Genomic DNA, 11912 nt, shown 5'->3' with positions numbered 1-11912 from the left:
GGGTTGCTATTGATGTGACTAATTATGACAACAGTCATTTTCTGTCGATGGTGGACTGTGGTCCAGCATGGTCTGTTATCTGCCGTGAACTGCAAACTGAGTCAGCAGCACAGATAGTGACTTAGCGATGTAGCATCCTGGCTTGTCGTGGGCAGTGTTATGAGTTGTTGCTAAAAGAAATCAAAAGTTTTTCATGTCAGCAGCTGTTAACCAGTTTGGTGACAGGTGGGAAAAAACTTTTTTTCGAGCTGTGTAGGGGTGATGGAATAGTTTATAGAGATCATTGGAAATTCTAGAAGATTGCCAAAAAGAGTGGGTTCACCTTGAGGAAGGCAACTTATTGGAATAATGTGATGCCTCGAAAGGAGATGGAAAAGCTCTCTGTTCTTTTAAATGTGCTATTTTGTTATCAATGGCGAGTGCCCTTCAATATTAACAATAAGGCATCTGGAAAAAAATTGAAAGCTGTTTTAGTCTAAGTGATGAGGTGTTTGTGAAACCATACCCCATCTCGCACCAAAGAGTGGGCACTACATCAGGTTACCGGCATCGTCTCTAAGCATACTGTATGTGAATAGCATGCCTAGGCATGTAAGGGATGTCAGGCGATAGCGCTATGACAATGACATACATTCTGGCAATGTTAGCCATAAACTTGTCAATGACATTCAACCTCACCATTAGGTTTAGGTGAAAACCACTTGCTGGAATCAAATGTCATCAATATTCTGCTGGTAGAGATGGCTACTGATTGTGTATTACCTGTTGGGTTTTCAGTTGAAACTAATGACAAAGCAGCACAGAGTCAGGGTAATGACGAAGCTCAAATGCCAGTTAAAAAATTCCAATCGGGGCCGATGCAGACAGGGCGGCGGTCAAATCGAACAGTCTGTCTGAGCTGCTTGAACCACCTAAACGGTCATAGAGTGTGCGATGGTGTTCTGCGTATTTTGATGACTACAAATGCTCTTCATTCAAAATTTATGCATCTTTCTTGTGAGCTTTGTGAAAAGCTGGAGAATATGTGGTTTTTTAGTGATTAGCCTGTAATGCGGAAGCTGGCTTTTAAGGAAATCAAGACCAGTGGAAAGCTTGTTTTTTTACAGAAAAGCTAAAGGACTAACATGTCTCGCTATATAAACAGGCCTGAATCAAATACTTGGGAAATACCTCAAAGAGGAAAGCAAGTTGACTGATCTTGTGAATTGCTGTGTTTTTTCTTATAGAAGATTTGTCTGTGGTGGTCAAACTACAGGTTGGCAGTAAGGACTGCTGTGAGATTCGAGACAGCATTTTTCTGTGGGCATGTATCCTTGTGTGGTGAAGGCTGTTTGTAAAGGGAGAGTGGTGTGCCATCGCAGTGACTCATTGATTTTTGAAAGACAATATAAACAAACCTTGTTTTTAAAACGAAAACTTAGCGATTGTGCTTCAGTTCAGTGTCATCTGCTATGATACAAACAGCTTTCCAAACAAATAACCGTTAGAGTTATAGTTAAATTTTACAAAAACACATACTAAACCTTCCTTCAAATATGTTTTTAGTAAGCACAGTTTACATAAGTTAGGTTCAACTTTTATGTTACACGTTCATCTTAAAAGTGAAAACTCTGCACGTAGAACATTGTAATTTTCTTATGATAGTAAGTTTGAAATCTAGGATGGTAAATGTATCGTATGCTAAATAAAACTAAGTTTTCTGTGCGTAGACTTTGTTAATACCCGGGCAAGGCCGGGTATTAAACTAGTATATACATATATATATATATACTAATAAATTATTTAAAAGCAATACTTATCTTTTTTCTCAGCTACTGTCAGTTTCATGATATTCTCATTCATCAGGCTGTGTTGAAATAAACAAACATCTTGTTTATTTCAACACAGCCTGATGAATGAGAATATCATGAAGCTGACAGTAGCTGAGATAAAAGATAAGTATTGCTTTTAAATAATTTATTAGTATATAGCTGCTCTAATATATTGTTGAGCACTCTAATTTTAGTAATACTAGTTCATAATTCTTAGGAATTTATAGTTTATATATATAATATAAGATATAATATATTATATATATATATATAATATATATATATATAGTGTATATATGCTAGTTACATGCTCGGCATAGCTCAGATAAGAAACATTTATTTGAAAAAGAAATTTATGGATAGCTATATATATTATATAAAATGTAAGAAAAATATTTTATATAAATCATACATGCATAAAAAAGGTTTCTTACTGGTTTTGCAAATTTGCAAAGCAGTTTGCAAATTGCCATATCTGTTTCTTTAATGGCTTCCTCACTCTATTTTTTCTGCCTGCTGGGTATCTTATTACTAACAGTGAATGTGCATTTTTTGCTAGGACTTGATTTCTAGCATTGGTCTGGCTTGACAGGACTAGTCGAAAGCTTTTTTTGTATTTGGTTGTGGCTTTTTGATGTACTTCAGATTCATGGTTGATGTCGCTTTGCGTAGTCTCCAAGTACTCGTACACTTCCTCTATATCTTTGATGATATCATATGGCATTGCCAGATCAAATGTGTGTACATAATAGTTTTTCTTAAGAATTGGCCTCTACATTTCTCAATACCGAAGGTCATTCTGATGTCCGTGCTATATAGTCTACATGACTAAAGCGTGTTTGAAGTCAATGCCCCTTTCCTTTGTAGCGTACAGTTTAAAATCTGTTGTGTAGAATAGGTAGTTAGTTTTAGTGCCAATCTTAAACTGGTACCCGTGTTGTGTCTTCTTCAGCATATTGCTTAGAGGTTTTAGACATAATTATGCAGAAGAGTAGCGGCTATAGGGTGTCAACTTGATAGATACCTCACTTGATTTTGCCACTTGCCAGTATTATGCCATTAGCTTCCAGTACCGTCTTCCATTTGGTCATTGACATCTTGATGAACACTACAAGAGCAGGGTGAACATCATAAAACTTTAAGCACACAACCATCCAATTATGGGGAATAGGGTCATAGGCCTTTTTGTAGCCAATCCGAGCCATAAAAATTGTATGCATTCTCCTGCTGTCTTGGCAGACTGTTCGATCTACCAACAAAAGATTTTTGGCTCATCGGGTGTTGCGTCCAATTCTTTTCTGAGCACTGATCATATAGTGACATGTGCTTTTCCAGTTTGTCTGCAACTATTCCTGAGAGCAGTTTTAGGTGGTGGGCAAGCGTGTTATTGGTTGATAGTTTTAGGGTAATGACGTCCGCTTGGGGTCTTTTTTCAGAAGAACAGTTTGTCCTTTGTTCACCCTATTTTGATGGCCATGAGGTATTTTCTCAGAAAAACAGTTTGTCTTTTGTTCACCCACTTTTGATGGTCACATTTTTCTATTAGTCATTTTATCTGCTTTGCCATTCTAATGTGAAGTGATACCAATGTCTTTAACCAGAACGCTTGAATCATGTCAGCTCTAGGTGCTGCCCAGTTTTCCATATGCTGCACATTGCACTTGATGTCCTCCCCGCTGATGGTGAGTCATTGCTAAGCAACAGTGTGTTAGAGACTCTATTTAAGCTACTTCAGATTATTTGCAGCCGTGTTATGATTAGCCTCTATCTCCAGATGTTTTTTCCTGAACTTTGGGCTGCTGGATTTGAAAGGATCTGGCATTTACCTCCGCAAATCACTTTTGAACTCTTATTGAATTATTGTTGAACAGTTTAGTTTGTTCATTGTCTGGTTATTCCACTCTTTATTGTACTGCTGTTGTTTGGCAGATTCTAATGCTTTTACAATGGCTCCCCTTTTTGGATGCTTCAAGCTGTGGTTAGTACTCTCACTGAGCCTACTAACTTTCTTAAACAAGTACTTGATTTTATTTTGCAGCCTCAGTTACAAAGACAGACGGGCTTGAAGCCTAGTTGACCATGGCCTAATACCCATTTTTTATGAGACGAAGATTGTTGTACTGTGGATTAAACCGTACTATAGGCATTAGCCTCACTGACCAACCCTTTTGAGATTGACTTCAGTGCCAAGTTAATAACTTCTAATGAGTTTTTCTTAGATATCACAGGTGTTTGCAATGTCTCTTTCACCTTTGATACCCTGGATACCCCAAATATCAATGATGGATATCCACAGGTTCCTTCTTCCACCTGTAGATATTCATCTTTCAGCCTTGATCCAATGATGAAAGCTGCATATTCAACAGATTAAAGATTGAGCTTTATTTATACTCTGTATCAAGGTCCATTTTATGAATACTGTCAACAACATATCCATCCCATGTAGCCCACCTTTTGAGGTTTACTCATAAATTACCAATGTTTGAAGTCCATGTAATCAGTTTGAGTCCATTTTATTTGTTTTGGACAAGGAGCCTATTTTTCATGAACTTATGCTAGCTCAGCTACATGCAGTGCAGACTTTGTGTGATTGGGTGACATCAGAGCCGGCATGGCTTTGCATATTGCACTCATCATGAAGTTTGTAGACGCTATATGAACAAGGTTTTTTTCTAAAGACTGCCAAAAGTTGTGGTTGCTGGGATTAGAACCTAGGATCTAATGGTCACCATCCAGATTCCTTACCAACTGTGTGATCCGCCCTACGTATATGGCAAGTCACTGCAATATCTAAAGTTAATTGCTATCATTTTGCAGGGCAAACAACCAAATGCCAGATTTGGCTTTAAACAATATTTTGCTATTAATAACCAAAAGCATGTCAACTGAAACATTTAACTTTGCATTATTACATTTTTCAAAATCCCTTGAAGTTGCAGCTGACCTTTACCTTTTAGCAAACTTGTGGCAAAGAGCACAATATTGATTATTTGATTAGAAGTAAGCGATTTAAATACTTCCAGGCCTTTGTTGATGCAAATTAAATAAAACTATATTTTCTGCTGTCTATGACCTTACCTGAGTGTTTATTTGGCAGTCCATGCAAACTGACTAGTCACTGTATGACTCTGGCCTCATTAAAAATGCTAAAGCTGAGCTACCTAGCAATCTCATCACATGAGAAAACTTACTATCAGCTACTAAAGCATGACAACTTACTTCAAGAGCGCAAAAAAATTATATGGTGTGCTTCATCAGACTGTCTATTAATTTTGCTTTGAGCAGTATGTTTTATTTAAAAGCCAAGGATTTTAATATAAACTGGTCAAGGTGCTCGATTATAAGATGAATCATTAAGATAAAAATGAGAGAATGAGACAGAGAATGTTGTAGAGAATGAGAACATTGTTAGAATTAAAAGAAATGTGTAAAAATTACTGATATAAAATTTTTCTTCACACGGTTGGCAGTACTCCAATACTTTCCTAACTAACATATTTATAATTTCATCAATGCTGTTTTATATTTTTAGATCTCTGAAATACCTTCTTCCAATTCTTTAGATCTTTCTACACAAAAAATGCCCGAAAATGTTAAAAGAATTGTATCAGACGGTGTAGTAAAGCTTTGCGCGTGTGGATGGAAAACATCAACATCATATTACATGACTCATCAATGTAAAAAATGTAGGATCTTTATATGCATGCATCCTGAGTGCAGCTTTGTTTCCAGATACAGAGAATATTCATTGGAGCATTACAAACTAAAACATTCAGCAATCATTTCTGAAGAACTGATGAGCAGCACAGGATTGTCATACTTGAAGAAAAAAGAAAAGTGCTCTTGTGGAAAACTTTTTCCAATTAGAAGTTCAAAAATATTGAGCTGTTCCCATTGTGGTAACTACAAATGCAATTACAGAAGTTGCAGTTTCAGCTCAAAGTTTAGGAGCAGTGTCGGATCACATCACAAATACAAACATGCTTTAGAGGAGTTTTCGACTCATGACAACTACAACTTTTGTGTATGTAACTCTCCAAAACAGCGGGACTCAGGTCAATCGCACATGAAGTGTCCTTACAAACATTGTGATTATACATGGTGTCTTATAGCAAAGTGTGAGCAGAACTTTTTGAGTGTCCAAAGTTGGAGGTGGCACCGCCAAAGAAATCACTTCGGGCAGAGTTCAGATTACATAAAACAGTGTCGCAATTGTGGTAAGGGATCAAAGGCTAGAAAGGAAAATGAGACTTCGGGAAAATGCCTTTTTTGCAAATGGTTTTGGTGTCTTGTAGGAAATTGTATTGGTGAATTTGAAACTGAATTTGCACTGAAATCCCATCAAGGACGCGTACATTCAACTTCGTCAACAAATAGCAAGTCTTCATAGTAGTTAATGACAGATTTCTTTCCACACTATTTGTTATTTGCTCTAAAGGTGTAAGCGACTCTTTACAACAGTATTCGTAGATTAAGTTAAAATATATGAATGTTTTATAAAGACTGGTGTCTTTTTTGATACTACAAACAATACAACTTTGAAAGTAGCAAGTTTATTTTACTTTCACTTATTTTACAAAAGTAGCGGTAGTTAAAATTATCACATCCAGATATGTCAGAATTAGAATTCACCATGAGGCTACAAAGGTAGCAGCTATCAAGAGTAATCTTAGATCAAAGCTCAGCCGACTGATCGTCTTTAGTCATGTGTAGCCTGTCACAATATGTCTAGAAAATTACATGTATTACATGACTCATCAATGTAAAAAATGTAGGATCTTTATATGCATGCATCCTGAGTGCAGCTTTGTTTCCAGATACAGAAAATATTCATTGGAGCATTACAAACTGAAACATTCAGCCATCATTTCTGAAGAAGTGATGAGCAGCACAGGATTGTCATACTTGAAGAAAAAAGAAAAGTGCTTTTGTGGAAAATTTTTTTCCAATTAGAAGTTCAAAAATATTGAGCTGTTCCCATTGTGGTAACTAGAAATGCAATTACAGAAGTTGCAGTTTCAGCTCAAAGTTTAGGAGCAGTGTCAGATCACATCACAAATACAAACACGTTTTAGAGGAGTTTTCGACTCATGACAACTACAACTTTTGTGTATGTAACTCTCCAAAACAGCGGGACTCAGGTCGATCACACATGAAGTGTCCTTACAAACATTGTCATTATACATGGTGTCTTATAGCAAGGTGTGAGCAAAACTTTTTGAGTGTCCAAAGTTGGAGGTGGCACCGCCAAAGAAATCACTTCGGGCAGAGTTCTGATTACATAAAACAGTGCCGCAATTGTGGCACGGGATCAAAGGCTAGAAAGAAAAATGAAACTTCGGGAAAATGCCTTTTTTGCAAATGGTTTTGGTGTCTTGTAGGAAATTGTATTGGTGAATTTGAAACTGAATTTGCACTGAAATCCCATCAAGGACGCGTACATTCAACTTCGTCAACAAATAGCAAGTCTTCATAGTAGTTAATGAAAGTTTTCTTTCCACACTATTTTTACTTGCTTTAAAGGTGTAGGAGACTCTTTACAACATGATTCGTAAATTGAGCTAAAATATAGGAATGTTTTATAAAGAGCAGTGTCATTTTTGATATTACAAACAATACAACTTGGAAAGTAGCAAGTTTATTTTACTCTCATTTATTTTACCTGACCAACAAAATTTCTTCATGACATGAATTTTAAAAATTCCAACGGTTTGAAAAACTGTGCAGTAGTTTTTATTTCCTCTCCTAATTTATTTCAATTACACAAAAAAATTTTCTCATGATTTGAAGTTTGAAAGTTTAAAAAACAAATGTTTTCATATGTTAAATACAGATTAGTTTTCTATCTAAAAAGTTTTTTATTATTTGGGCAACACCAAGCAGTCACCTAGTTAAGTTATGCAACGTGTCATGTATCGTGTTATACCATGCATTGTAAATTAAGTTAAACCTTACATAGTGTACAGTTATGTCATTCGTTGTATAACAGGTTATACCACACGTCATGTGTAAAGTTATACTATGTATTGTATACGAAGTCATCCCGAGCATTGTATATGAGGTCATACGATGCATCATATATCATAATATACGATGCATCATATATAGAGTTACTGTATATCATACTTAATATATTATATGATCCTATTCATTGTATATTAAGTTATACCATGTATCATATACCAGCTTATAGTATGCATAGTATAGAAGGCAAATATAATAAACAATCGTACAGTTCAAGATGAACCACAATAAGGCAGCATTTAAACTGAATAGATGTTGATGGCATAGATTCCTATACAGTACAATATATACTGACAAATGTAGAGAAATATTGGTGAATGTTTAGGTAAAATGAAGTTCTGAAAATACAGCCTGCCTTAATAAGAGCAGTAGCCAATTTCAGCAGTTGCAGATCATTTTTTACTCTTATCAAGTGTGTGGACCAATAGTTAGGCAAAGAAACCATCTTCCTCACTGTATCAAGGAATGTGGAAAAGTAGTCACAAGAAGTTTTCAGCATTTATCATTCAACTCTAGCAAACTACCAAGTGGACAAAAGATATCAAGGTGATAAAAACTTGCCTGCAAGACTACATGTCTATGATATACCGTGAGTGTATACTTGTCAGAGTGGCTACTTGTGCTAGGTTCATTGTGTTTATCTGCCATGGCTAGTTATGCGGGTTGAATTTCATATTAAGCTCGCTAACAGCAAACTTTTTTCTAAAAGGGACACCACACAAACACTATTATCGGTTGCTGTTAGCTAGTCTATGATAAGCAAAATATTATAGCGTTGCACCAAGTATGTAAATTTGATTATGCTACACACAGCTAAACAATAGCTTGATTGAATTGATACACATTTAGCATTTACGCCTAGAAGTTTAGCATTGATCGTTTCTGACAAAAATTAAGTTGATAATTACGTGCCTAGTTTAGTTAGAACAGGGTATTACTGTAAGCAAAGACTACTTGCACATAAACACATAAGGCATAGCATATACTTGTACTTGCATTTATGCATCCTAGCTAGTTCACTCCTCGACTATTTGTTTATTAGGGGGGTAATTATGTGATTGGAAAAACTTGATATTTGACAACATCTCATGTATGCTGAAGGTTTAAACAGAATGCCTATAAAAAGGCTTTATTATTAAACTAATAAGATAAAAATTGTACACCAACTGATGCCACAAGTAAAGAAGACTACAAATTCGTAACAGATTGATCTTGGGCATTTTTTCAAACCCTTCTCTTGCTGTCCTGACTAGCAACTTAAGCAAAGTCCGAGTTTAAACAGTTATCACTAGCATTGTCATAGCTAGACAAGGATTTATATTAATTACAAAAAATATTTAACACCATAATGGTTCCAAAGCCAAGACTAATATAATCTTTTTGTCATATATAATAGCCTGAAAAAGGTGTTGCTAGGTGGCGCTAGATTGTGCTAGAAGATCAACCTAACGGCCGTTATTGGGGCCATGAACTATAGTGAACTAAAAATATTAAGTAATATCATGAATTATTATTATATAATATAAGATAGTAAGATACAAGACAAAAAGTAAAATATTCAAGCGGTGTAAGATAACATAGTATAATAAAGGTTAATATATTATAACCAAAGGTAATATAATTTTATTTGTGCACTATTATTTAATGGATGAATATATTGGAGATTTAGTTGAAAAGGCAGCAAATCAAAAACTGGAGATCAACATCAATAGTCCAAGTTCAAGGAGTTCATTGTTATAGTTGGAAGTTAACATGTCTCATTGCAAAGTTTTGTTAAATACAGTTTAGCATAAAATAAAAGTATATAATGCACTGTTATGTAATATAAAATATTGTTTTACAGTGCATTGTAACATAGATAAGCTGGTATATTTTATACACAATAAAATACTATACTTTAATTTAATATAACATATTACAATATAGCCTACAATAGGCTAATATAAACCTAAAAACTACACTAAACTATAACCCTGCCAAGCCTAAAGGTGTTATTAAAAGAGTGAAAAATTTTTCCTGCTGGTTATGATTTATTGATAGATTCAGAAAAAAATTAAATTTAATTGTTTTTTAATTTTAGACTTTTAATAACTTTTTTAAATGTGTCAAGTTTAATTAACACGTTGGGCTAAAGAGGATCTAGTTAAAAATACTTTAATAATAAATTGACGAACTTACCAAGAACGTAACAAACAAAATATAGTAACTGTCAGAGCAGAATTAAAAAAATTGCTGAAATAAGATTATTCAAAAGTTAAAAAGGATTGTCAAAGTCCCATATGGAATCGCTCGAAGCAGTTTCTTTTTTTGTTTAGACATAAACAAACATCACATTTTTTACTCTAAATGTTGCTTTGCCCTTTGGTACATTGGCTACACTGCTCTAATTTTTTTATTTACTATATGCCAGTGATGCTAGCTGTCCTGCTTTATGTGTTTGCATGGTGCCTCGTTGGTACGCTCACGTAAAACTGCTTCAGCAGGCTCATCGTCTGCAGCAACTCCAGTAGCCTTGAGGAGGCTGCTGGTGACAATTGACTGGAAGCAGCAACTGCCCATAACCTATTTTGTTGGTATTGCCAGAAATCGGCAATCACGGTGGCAGAGTAGCCAGGCATTGACGGTAGCCACTGTTACAAAACTCCAAAAGGTTTACTTTTACTACTTCTGTGGTCTCATGAGAAATCTATGTTTTCCTCAAATAAATCAAGCTAATCTACACCTCCAATATTAGTGTTATAGTTTTGGATGATTGCTGGCCTTTATACAGGGACCTGTTCTTTTCTTTAGTTGTCCCAGCGTATTGCTTCAGTAAGTGGCTCAACTTCAGCCATGGTAGTAAGAATAGAAGTCCGGTTGTTGAAAAAGCATCCTGTCACTTGTGGCTATAGATATTTGAGGCTCCTTTGTGGTTTAGTTAAAAAAGTGAACTTCAAAAATAAACTAGTTGGTGGCCAATTAATATTACTAGTAAAGCATTATTATTACACTTATAAAAAAATCATATTCACAACTCAATGAAAATGACGTTCCACTGAGACCTATTGTGTTTTTATAACACAAAAAATATACTGAATTGAATAACTATGTTGTTTGCCACAAACCTGCAAAAACTGAACGTTCCGTTTGTGTAATTTCATATCTGTTGAAATTCCACTAACTTTGCAACTTTCAAAGATTTGGAACATATCAAGCTGTTTAACACCATACATGCCATACAGTTTAAAGCCGTGTGGCAATCGACAAGAAACAACAATTAGCTACCGACCAATCAAACCTTTTGGCTTTTGCAGTAAAGATAACACATTGAGCTTTAAGGGATCATAAAGAAGTAGCTAATTTGTGTATATGAGAACCATTTACGATTTCAACAAGTTTGATGTGTTAAATTTAACACAAGGGGCTCCGCAAGAATAATGGACTAAGCGATAACATAAAGTTATTTTGTATAATTTAACATAATCTAATAAAATTAGTTGCAAAAAGTAATAGTGAATTTTAAACTAGCGTACTAAGAGCGAGTACAATAAAAGCATTTAAAAATATTTTTGCTGGTACTTCAACTAAAACATTAACACTAAAATAGTGATGTACTTTCCCACACATGTATAATATATTTATAACTCTTGATCATAGCAAGGTTTAACATAAATACACTTTTACATGTTTTATCATGCAAGTATTTTGTAGTACAGAGTTGTGCACCAGGGCAGTTCCTATAGAACTAAAAATATTCATCCAACAATAAGCAGGATCAAATTACAATCTTAGATAAAACTTTATAAAACTGAATGAAATTGAAATTTTACTCACAGAAAACTTAGTTTTTGATCTGTCAACCAAATTTGAAAATCAACTCAAATGATCAATATGACAATTACTGCATGTGATCAGGACCGTATTCTCTGGGGCGGCTGGCCGCCTGAGCCACCCTAACCTTTTAGGAAATTTTGGCGGCTAAATACAGCCAAACTCGGATAACTCGTCTTCGGATAAATGTGAAAATTTATCTCGAACACTTGGTTAACTCGAACGGATTTGTTTGGTCCATTTCTACGCATGATAAATTGCTTTAGA

The sequence above is a fragment of the Watersipora subatra genome, chromosome 9 (genome assembly GCF_963576615.1).
Source record: "Watersipora subatra chromosome 9, tzWatSuba1.1, whole genome shotgun sequence".
NCBI lineage: Eukaryota > Metazoa > Bryozoa > Gymnolaemata > Cheilostomatida > Watersiporidae > Watersipora > Watersipora subatra.
This window is presented reverse-complemented; position numbering follows the sequence as displayed.